Raw genomic sequence first — 11,593 nt, forward strand, 5'->3', positions numbered from 1 at the left:
AGAGAGAGAGAGAGAGAGAGAGAGAGAGAGAGAGAGAGAGAGAGAGAAGAGAGAGAGAGAGAGAGAGAGAGAGAGAGTTGCGTGACTCAGTTGCCCAGAATGAGGCAAATCGGAACAACAATTCATTCATAGACATCGCCGATGATATATGGCATCTTTAAAAGTGCGTGTGTATGGGCGCGAGTATCCTAATTTCGTAGGCATTCGCTTTTTTCTTCTTTTTTCGCTTTTAGTTGGTGAAAATTTGAAGCCGGTGACGTGCGTTCAAATTTATATAGTATGCACGTTGAACGGCCATTGGACGATGGGCGATTTTCATGAGCGGAGGCTAGATGCGCACCATGGATGGCTTTAGGGCTCTTTTCAATTGCCGATCATTTAATGAACCTGAATCTGACACCTCGTAAATGTGACACATCATCAAACGAAGATGAAATACGCACACGTGCATTGCGTTTGCTGATCTATTTTTCTGTCGTTGTGCTTTTTTTCTGCCTTGTGACGGCGATTCATTGTGTGCCATGGGCGGCTTAGCTTGTCTCAATAGATTTCAGTGCGCCGCCGTTGTCTTTTGCCGCTGATACTACTCATGTTGCTGCCGTTGTTTTTTGTTCTTTGCTCGACTTTTTTTTCTTCACTTTTTGAAGTTGAAACAACATTGCCGCAATACGCGCCACAGATAGTCTACACTATAAATAAAATATTTCAATCAACGTTTTGTAGTACAGTTTGGTGTCATGTTTGGTTTGATGTGACACATTCATTCAAACCGGGCAACAAAGAGTCACACACGCACACCGAATCTCCGTCAGCCAGATAGACACAGCTCATTTTTTACAGTCGAAATGAACAGTGAATTGTAATAATCATTCGTTTCGGCCATCCCAAGCATTGATTCGTTGTTGTTATTCACTCGAATTCGCGAAGCGCGCGCGAGAGACAATTAAAATGTCGTTTGAAAGAAACGACGTTTCACCGAGAGACAAACGAAACAAACCAAATCAACGGTTCAGATTAATTAAATGCGTGGGGATTGGGCAAACTAATTTTGTCTACGGTACGCATCCCATTTTTTCGATTCTTTTGAATCGTTTGAATCTTTTGCCAATGAGTCGTCCGCTGAGTTGTCTCACTTTTTTTTTTCTCAGAAGAACACGTAATATTTTAGAAGAAAGTAGAAAGAGAAGGAAAAAACAAATATAATTGACTAATATGAGACTTTATGAATTGAATGCCATTTCTTGTTTGTTGGACCGGTGCGCAATTTACGAGCGCCCTTGATGTCCTAACTCATTTTCCAATAAATTAACCGAGAGAAAATCGGTGACAAAACTATGTGACTAATAAAAAACACCACGGAAAACCGAGTGGTATTCAGGAACAACACACATCCCAAATTCTCTGTGTTTTTTTTCATGGTTAACATTATCATTCAGGTTTGTGTCCGCGTGGCGTGATAAAAACGACGTACGAGCAATAACGATTATAAAATTATAATGAGGCACAACCGAAAAACACATAGATAAATATAAATATACACACTTTTGTCAAATGTACATTTGGTTCTCTGTTATTTTCTTTTTCTTTAGATGAAATCAAATTTATAATATAAAGAGAGAAAAAAATATGAATAAACAGAATGACGACGAACGAGTAAGCAGGCAAAGCGATAACATACAGTGAAGAGACACACGCACAACGAAGGAATGACAGACCAAAGAAACAAAGAGAGAGAAAGAGAGAGAAAGAAGAGAGAAAACGTCCACGAAAAATTCCACGAAATTTATGATTATTGTTATTGTTTGCTGTTGCTTCATACGTCGGTGGATTTTTTTTATGTATGTCCGGACGCACTTGTGTCTATATGCGTTGACACTGCGTCTGATTCCTCGTTCGGCCGGTCGGTTGGTCGGTCGGTCGGTTGGTTGGTCTACGGCGAAAAAGGTGGTGTATACAAATGAGATAAAATGATCCATATCAAATGAATTGTGTGTACAACGAATTGAAGGAAAATCAAAGAGAAGAGGAAAAAATAAAGAATTTATAGTAGACGTCAAATTCAATAAAACTGAAGCCAGAGCGGAACAGAAGAAAAAAATTGTATTTGTTGAAATACACGTTGGTATTGAACAAACATCAGAGAGAAATGACAACAAACGCGGACAATTTGCCGATAGAAATTCGACACACAGCCATATCACTTTAGCCGACTTTATGCTTGAGCTCACCGTAAAAATCGAAAATCGGAATCGATTCAGACAAGATTTTCGCTACTCTCTTGCCACATCGCATTATCGTCCTTTCCATCAACATTTTCAGCGGTGTATCTTCCAAATTTTCGGCCCCGAATGCAAACCATCATCATTTGCACGACATTTTTTGGCTCTTCTTCCAATAGCCATGGGTTGATCACTGAGCGAAAACAATTTCGATATAATCTTATGTGATTTGCATATATTGGCTTTAATATCTACTAAATTGACCTCAACCGAAATGCTTCTGCAAATGAAATAAAAACAAGGTGTCGTTTGCCAAACGAAATAAAAAATACACTACCTTCAACCGCAATGTAATAAAATACAGCGCACCCAAAAAACATGACTTCAATAAATAAATCGTATCGTTGACTTCGGTTGTATGCCGTTTGAGATTGTGCACGCTGCTGGTGCGAGATGCATTTCAAATGAAAAATGGGATCATGCGTTCACCATCACTCGGCTCTATCTCTACCACCTCATTCATAATAATTGAACATTTGCATTCGTAAACGCCACGCACACGAAAACCAGGAGTCATTCCCTCCGAGGTTTAAGATGAAGTGTGTGTGTGTGTGTGTGTGTGTGCGCGCGATCGCTCACAAATGTGGGCAAGATAGGTAAGATGATGACATATAATGACCTAAGTGAAAACATAAATCGATGCTTCTTTTGAAATTCACTTGAAAAATGAATATAAAAGGCGCACATAAATTACGATCTGGTTACTGTTTTAACCCTCATTTTCGATTCACTGCATGCACTTGGGATCAGTGTGACGTAGCGGCGGCTACGTGCTGAAATCCTTGTTTGTTTTATCACATCATCACCACACCCACACCAGCACAAATATGAATGTTCAAAGGAATCACATCATTGTACGTGCGACGATCTTGTGTAGATAAAAATGCATTTGCCTTCTGATTTCCACACTTCGCCACTTGGATCGATGATAGATGTGTCACTTCGCACGTTGACCAACCGATCGTTTTCGTTTCCGTTGCCCCAGTCACGTTATGGATGACGGAATTCTTTTCTTGTGGTAAAATGTAGAAAAACGTTCTTGGAACGGAGGTTCGGAAAAAAAGGGGAATCGAAATTAAATTCTTGTTCGACATTGTCATTCAATCCTATCTTTAATTCAAACCGATTTTTCATTGGTGGTGTTGACAATACGGCCTCGTTCCACACAGGAGAATCCACTAGATTGACATGGACAAATGAGAATTTATGTTTGAGCTCGAAAGAAACACGACAATAACATCGATAAACTCAAAAATGCTCTTTTTTTTATACTCATAGCATTGCATTGCTTTGTCTAAATATGTGTACATAAAATTTAATGGCGCCTCAACGTGCGCGCGCTCTATCGACTCGTCATAGTTTTGAAACGTGCACTTTTCTACATTTTGAAGAATGTCGAATGAGGATGTTTTCTTGTTGTAACTATTGCGATATAGAACAAGAAAGTGTTTGTGTGTGTGTATGGGTGTGCTGTGCATCTCGCGGTATGATTGATTTGTGTTGGCATCATCATTGTTTGTGCATCGCATTCTCACTGTTCGGTTTGAGTTAGTATTACTAGTTTTAGAATTGTGTGTTTTCAGCAGCAGCAAAAAAAAACAACAACAAAAAAACCAACGATGGTATCGAGAGTCGTCGCGACTGCTCAAAAATATGATCGTATATATTGTGCGGCTTTAAAGGAACGCGCGCGTTTCGTAAAATAGTTTTCATATTTTCCGGCATCGAGACATAATTTGTAGAAAAAGGAATTACAAGAGGTGCGCAAGTGATGTCATCGCTGCTGCTGCTGCAGCGGCACATCCAACGCCTGTATTTGAATATGAAAATGCGCTGGGCTCGCAACTGGCACGTATTAAAAATAGCACGTGTTGAAGGCGATACATATGTGTATAGGCCGCGTTTCTATCGTCGCACACCGTTCGACGTTGCTGCTTTCAAAAGATCCCGCGTACACACAATTGAACAAGATAATTATGTCACTCGCGGCCACTTAAAACTGACTGAAACATTTTCTGTAAAATCAGGTCTTAATCTCAATACGATCTCATCGTGGCGCATTTTTTTTCACTCTGTGTATTATTTTGCATAATATTTTGGCTGTTTCAATCTTAAATGAAATGAATTTAAGTCATAAATAACATCGATTGACTAGCAAAATGACGAGTGCAAAACACGAAAAATTTCAAGAATTTTCAAATATTATCAAAACAGAAGACTAGAATAGAAAAATCTGATTTAAGTCCAACAATTCTTTGTCAGAGATAAATGGAATCAGTTAGCATATTTTTTCCGCCATAATTTATACGAAAGCGTGAGTGCTCGTGTGTGTGTATGAGCAAGAGAATTGTATCAGGATTGTCTTTTTAATCCTCAATAAATAACATTTATATAGGCTACTACCGTTGCCGAATGGGTTACAGGTTAAGGTATAAAGCACAACACTGAAAAGCATCTTTTTTGATATTTGAATATCGTTTAGTTTATTTTTGACAGCATTTTATAGTCTTTGGTCGTCGCTTTTAGCTATTCCTTGTCTAAATCAATTTTCTTATCGTTATTTAATAAGCTGTTTTCGTTGCGAGTCTAGTCACACAGACACACACATACGAACGAGCACATGGTTGGCTTGTGAGAGAGAGACAGAGTTTTGAGCATCGGCGATGGCAATGGCGTTATATTTTATGAGCATCCATTAAAAAATATTTGTGTAATATTCAGCTTAGAGCCGATGGCGTTTTTCACCGTTTATAACGAACGAGAAGCCGTATTTCAAGAGCTTCGTACACAAATCATACCTTCAAAATGCTTCAGTGTGAAATGTATGGAATCTTTGGTGAACTTCATGGCAGCCACGATGGCAGTGGTGCGATAGCCACGGTTATGCTTATGATGAGATTGTTATTGACAATTTATTCATGCCAAATGAAATTAATCAGCGCGACGAACATTTTTAACTACTTCTTTTAGTTGATTGCTAATGTGCGGTTAATAGATATTTTTACAAGCATTCCGATCGCTTTATGAGTGCTCATAACATGGTGCTCTGTCAACAGGCACTCAAAACGATATTCAATTAATACAATATTTTATGCGAATAACAAGCAAATATTACACGTCATCACACAGCCACCATTTGTGCGAATACCGTTTATTTTTTGCTTCGCATTTCGGAAGCCTTATGAAAACGATCGATTTATAGCAGAATGTCGAAATACGGACGGCATATGGGAATGCATCAATGCTCTGTATAATATTGTTAATTGGAATCAATAAAATTATAGCGGAAATCGTATTCCATCGGTAATTATAGTGAGGTGCATTATTCGAAAAGAAATTCCTTGAAGAGATGCATATAAGCATTAGGTTCACTAGCAGATGAAGTGAGAAGCACGTAGATTTCGAAGCAAGAGCATTTCAAATTAATTTCATTACCGTCTACCGATCGAATCTTTATGATTTACGAAGAATTAGAGTTAGAAAGGGCAAAGCCATCAATGTTGGAATTCAAGCACTGCTCCGTTGTAAACATAAATTGTTGAGCCATAAAAGAATAACTAACGAAATGAATAAACGTATTTATGCTCGAAATTTAACCCGCTTCAGTTTTCATATTGTTTATTGGCCCTTTTTTCACTCTCTGTTTTTGTCCGCTTTTACGATCCATTTGGGTTCGATGTGCCGAAATTTGTCAGAGTCAGGAGGGCAATGTGAAATGCAATAAAATAACATTTATACTACGAAAGGAGTTAATTGTAATGGTTGTAAAAATTCCTACCGTTTTTTTCTTCTGTTGGCTTGAAAATTGGAAGCTGATGAGAATTTTGGTTAACTTTTTCTCATTGTTCGAATTTCTTCTTTTTCGTTCAAAGTTTGTTACAATGTTACATTTGGTCCGTTCACACACATTCAACTTCTAATTAGGATGGCGCATCACAAGTGAAACGAATCGACGGTGTTTTTTCTCTTCTTGACATTCATAACTGATTGCCCAATTATTTATCATGTTAATGAGCACGGGTCTTGAAGCTTCAAAAGATGATCGAAATGCGAAAGGAGAAAAAAAACGGCCACATTAAAAAGGTGTTGAACATGAACATGCATCTAATGTGCGCTCCGAATGAGACAGCATCGTGCCATGAATAATTTTGCGGCATTCTAAAGGGTTTATTACTGCCGGTTGTATCAAGTTTTAAATCGAAATCGTTCGGTTCTTTTATCTCGTTTAACCCTTATTAATCAAAGTAAATTCCTCGTTTTGAAAGGCGTTTAAATTGCAATTTTCGAACGAGCTGGAGAAGCCATTTTTTGTTTCGATGCAAACAAATGAACGAACGGATGTGCTAAAAATGTGATTGTATTGAGTGTGAGTGTGTGTGTGCATATATGGTGATTTTGCAACTGGACGTTAATCCCGGACAGATAAAATTCGGCCCAAGAAGAAGAAAAACAAAAGCAAAGCCTTTGCCCATGATTTAAAGTGGAAAATGTATCAAGTCTGAGGAAGTTAAATAACAAAATGAGTAAAAAAAAACTACACACACAAGAAGGAAGCGTCGGCAATTCTACGGATTCAGGTAAAAATAACAGCTCGAAACCGACACGTACGACATACAAATCGACCAGATCGCATCAATATTATTTATACCCGAAATGCTTGTTTTCCCTTTGTTTTGTTGCCATTCGGTTTTTGTCGAAAAAGGCATAAAATAGAACATTAAGAGAAAAAAGGCAGAGAAAAAAATAATAATATTTCTATCGCCACCTATTCCTACCGAATAAAGTGTACGTTAGAGACATTGAAATGAATGAGAGCTGCCAATTGAAGGTTTCTGGTTCAGTTCACCAACGAAATAGACGATCCTCACATTTTTTCCGTACAAATCCCCATTGTTCCTCCGAGATTTTACTACGTTCAGATTTATTTCTTACTACGATTTATTATCAGCTCATTTTTTGTACGCGTCATTTTTTTGTCTGTTTTTTGTTGTTGTTGTTGAATACGTATTAATATAATCTCAGCCTAAACGTACTCAAAACTCTTTAGTTGTGGTTATTATCTTAACCGGTGTTGTTACTGTTTGTTGTTTCGACAATTGGTCATTGTCAACTGTCGTCGACGTCGTCGTCGTCGATGGGCAAACAAAAATATGAGAAAAGCCCAGACAAACACACTTCATTCGGACAAAATGTGCATATGACCGGGTTCCACTTGAAATGGAATGTCCAAATATTTTTTTTCGGTGCACTCAACACACGAACGGAGACACAACTATTGTAAATCGCGATGGAACACTCGTTGTTACCCGAAAAAAAAACACAGAGATAGAAGAAAAAAAGATGTATTTTTATCACAGGTTCTGCTAGTTCACAACAGGATAGCGTCGATAATGGAATAAAAGCAGTTTTTTCATGTCTTCTCTTGAGAGACGACAGAGAGAGAGAGAGAGAAACCGTCACCAGCAATACAATTGAAATGATTGGGATTTAAAGACACAAGCGCATCGTGTAAAAAATAGCTGTCGACATGAACAAAACATGTAAAATAAATAAATCGAGCGAGTGAGTGAATAAGAGAGGAGACGTGTACAACAAACCTCGCCGACAGACATACACTCTATTCATACCAACAGAGAGAGAAAGGAATCGTCATTTATATTTTTCTCACTGCTTGTTCCGTGCGTCTAGTTTGTTCATTTGTTATGATCGCTTCACATTCAGCTAGTTTTTTTCCCTTTTGTTTCGGTGAATTCCATTTATCGTTTGTTTACTCGTCATGTAAATACAAGAAGAAGAGTGAAGAGAGCGAGAGAGAAAACGTATGACCAAATGTGAAATAATAGCAATAATAATAAAACAGAATTTAATGACCAGAAACATGGAAAAAAGAGACGGGATACGAGTCACTTGAGCGACAATCACATGTTCCGTCCAAGAACCGAAGAGAAGAAAAAACCTGAGCACAAAACCACATTGCGTGTCGAGTAATAGATTTTGAGTGGAGTAATTTTGGTTTCACCAATCCAATATCCAAGGGAAAAACCATTTTAATTGGCAGATTTCATCAATTCTCGAACATAGACACGAAGAAAACAACGCCATGCCTTCAACATTAATCGTTTAAGCACCAAGAATGGTTTTGTTAAAGTCGATTAAACAATAAAATTCTTGTAAAACATCAGAGAAAGTGAAGGGAAAAATCTCAGCCCGAAAGCCGAAACCTTTCCATTCACACAGAGCATGAAATCGATCAGGAATTTCTGTGTGTGTGTGTGTTTTTTTTTTGCATAATCATCGACCTATAAAAAACCATTAGAGGGGCAACGATCAAACGAACCAGCCATTTCACGCATATCTTCGCTGTGACACATTTGTGACAGGTAAAACTATTGAAAACGCTTTAAACGAAAAGCGATTCGTCATTGATCTAATGAGTTTTGAATTTCAACAAAGTCCCTATTCTCCCATTCGTTCCAACTTCTGGGCTTCGGATTTCAGCGGCCAAAGATGAGCTGATCTCAAAATATCAATCATTTTCTCTGATGCTTATTTTCAAGTTGGTTTTTATCTCGCTTCATGTTCTTGATGTTTTGTCGGAAAAGAGGATAAATGTTTAGGAATTGCATTTTTTTTCGACAGAAAATGAGAATGAGTTTAACAAGCGGAAAAACAATGATTTTCATTGCATGATGAAATTTGACCGAATATGCTCAACTTCCAACGAAATTTGACGATGCGATGCACTAAACATACATCATATTGCAAATTTTATTATCACAAGAGGTGAGGTTGATACAATTCAATCCGTAGAAAATGCAAGAGAGAGAGAGAGAAAGAGAGAGAGAGAGAGAAAACAGCAGAAAAATCACAATCGACTTATATACACTAGTAAAGATCCGTATTGAATGCGCTCCTTTTGTGCGTTGGTTTGCTTTTGTTTTGCTTAGCTCAGTTTGGCTCGGATCGTTTTCTCTCTGCACATTCAACAAAAAAATTTCTACACTATATATATATATACAAACCGACGAGAACGATCATCCTACACATAAACACACATATATTTTACACGTTTTTCTAACGAAGACGAATAAAATGCATCAACAACAATTAAAACGAAGAAAAAAAAAGAGAGATGCATCTAACGAGCATAAGGAGCATTGAGCGCACAAAACAGAGCGACGAGAATAAAATAAAAGCAAAAAGAATGTATATACGGTGTCTGATGTGCAACAAGTTGAACAATTGCCTACCATTCGTACGTGTGTGCATGTGTCTGTGTGTGTGAGTGTGGAAATGTGAACACAAAAGAGATTCTCTTCATCGTCGTTGTCGTTGTCGTTGTCGTTGTCGAAAAAGAAAAAGACTTTGTCGAAGAAAATGCACAAGTATACGGCTTTACCGTGTTCTCCTTCCTTCATGCAATTGTATGAATGTGATGCATGGTGTTCCTGTGCTATTGACGATCTCGCATCTTGAACATGTGAATGACTCTTCTCTCTGTGCCTCTATGGCTCTGGCTCTCGAGCTGTCGATGTGTGCATATGTGTATGTGAACGAGAACCATTATGAAAGGCGATTGTGTTGCTGCATGTGCAGCTGAACGACTTGTGATGGACGACGCACACGAATGAATTTTTTGGTGTTTTTTTTTCTCTTTTCGCTTCTTCATGAAATCGGGAATTGAGAAGTGAAAATAATCGTGGTACATCGATGTTGATCCGCACCAATACTGATGCAATGCAGCACATCGGCATTTCGATAGACGTCAAAGAAGTAGATCGAACGTAAGCATCAAAGTAACAACAACAAAAATGGATGCTGTTGCACACATGAACAAAAAAGCATACACGATGCATTCAAATCGGGGTTTATGTGGGTTTCAATTGAAAAACTGCGATTTTTCTTCAATTTTTCATAAGAAAAAAAAACTTAAACAAAGATCATATTTCAATCGTATTCAAAGCGACGTGCATAACAAATGAAAATTGATGAAAACACAATACAAGTTGTCGATCATTCGATTGAGCTACGTTTGAAACCTACCTGTCCAAATTCGGTAACACGGGTGCAATACAACTTTCTTAATTTAATCGAGAAATCTCTTCGGTTCACTCGACTTTTTCTTCTACTTCTTCTGCTGTTTCTATCTATTATCTATCGTTTCTTTGAATCGATTTGCAGAAGAAAAAAAATTCAGTAAAAACTGTATTTAAGTTGAACTTTCAGTGTTTATCTATTCACTTTAAGAACACACACACGGTATCTATTCATAAAATGTGTTCAGTCACCGGACAAATAATATTCATATTTATTTATTCTTTTTAACTTCGATTCTTTCTGTTTCGTTATCAATTTTGCATGAAATTTTTATTTACAATTTAATTTCGGTGGCGCCTTTGTATATTTATGAAAGAATTTTTTTTTGTGATTTTTTGTTTATTGTTTTTGACCTATTTTTGCACTAAATCGCTCGTGTGATGTTCGTTGTATTCGTCAAAAATGTTATTAACATTGTCCATTCAGATTAAATAAAACACTGCTAATAACTGTGAGTTGTAAACAAAAAACAAGACAAGACATTCCATACGCGTTCCGATCTGATCTCTTTCGCTTTTCACTTTTTCTTTGCGCGATCTACAGATGTTTCGAATATTTGTGTTTCAATTTAATCGAACAGGAAAAAAGAATCGAATTAATTCAAATAATTGAAGCACAACTTAATTTTTGCAGCGATGACAATGAACATATCAATTTATGGTCGATTGATTTGATTCAATAATATTATTTAATCGATTTGTGGGTGATTCGTTTCGTTCGAGAATCGATTTGACTGAGGCTGTCTTGACTTAAAGATGTGCCAAATGTGCTGGGTTGCGAGCGTTACGATCCGTGAAACACACTTAATGAACTGATTCACTGTGTTATTCAACTTAGACTGAAGCGAACGAAGCATGAGCAGGCAAACAAAACAAGAATTCAGAATTTATGTCTTGTACACCGCACACGCATGAAATCACACAAGTGTATGGAGATCCGAGTTCTTGTGCGACTATAAGAAACACACACATACTCATTCACTCATCAACTCATAAGCGAACGTGTTCGAGCGCCCGTCCAACGAGTTGAGCGCTAGCATACATGCCCAGCGAAATATATCGCACAACAAATATGTGAACAACAACACATGTGCAAATGGATATATGTATCCCGTTTGCAGTCGAACAGTCAAGTTTCATGCTGCTTACGAGAGAGAGAGCATATCCAAAGAGAACAGAACGATACTTTTGACATTTGTTTATGTTTCATGTATAGGA

General features: G+C 37.6%; 1 protein-coding gene across 5 annotated transcripts in view; it reads right to left on the minus strand.

Annotated features, from left to right (window-relative positions):
• The window catches only part of LOC129573855 (interference hedgehog), a 46,817-nt gene extending 35,513 nt beyond the window's left edge, over positions 1-11,304 (minus strand). For 2 of the 5 annotated variants that reach the window (XM_055454987.1, XM_055455026.1), the window contains exon 1: positions 10,323-11,226. The gene's annotated coding sequence lies outside the window, so the exon portion shown is untranslated. Of the gene's footprint in view, positions 1-10,322 lie in introns of all 5 variants that reach the window. The other 3 variants (XM_055455003.1, XM_055455010.1, XM_055455018.1) reach the window with 3 other exon arrangements.
• Positions 11,305-11,593: the final 289 nt, after the last annotated feature.

This window comes from Sitodiplosis mosellana, unplaced genomic scaffold (assembly GCF_009176505.1).
Source record: "Sitodiplosis mosellana isolate CC-2019 unplaced genomic scaffold, AAFC_SMos_1.0 Smas_scaffold_1, whole genome shotgun sequence".
Taxonomy (NCBI): domain Eukaryota; kingdom Metazoa; phylum Arthropoda; class Insecta; order Diptera; family Cecidomyiidae; genus Sitodiplosis; species Sitodiplosis mosellana.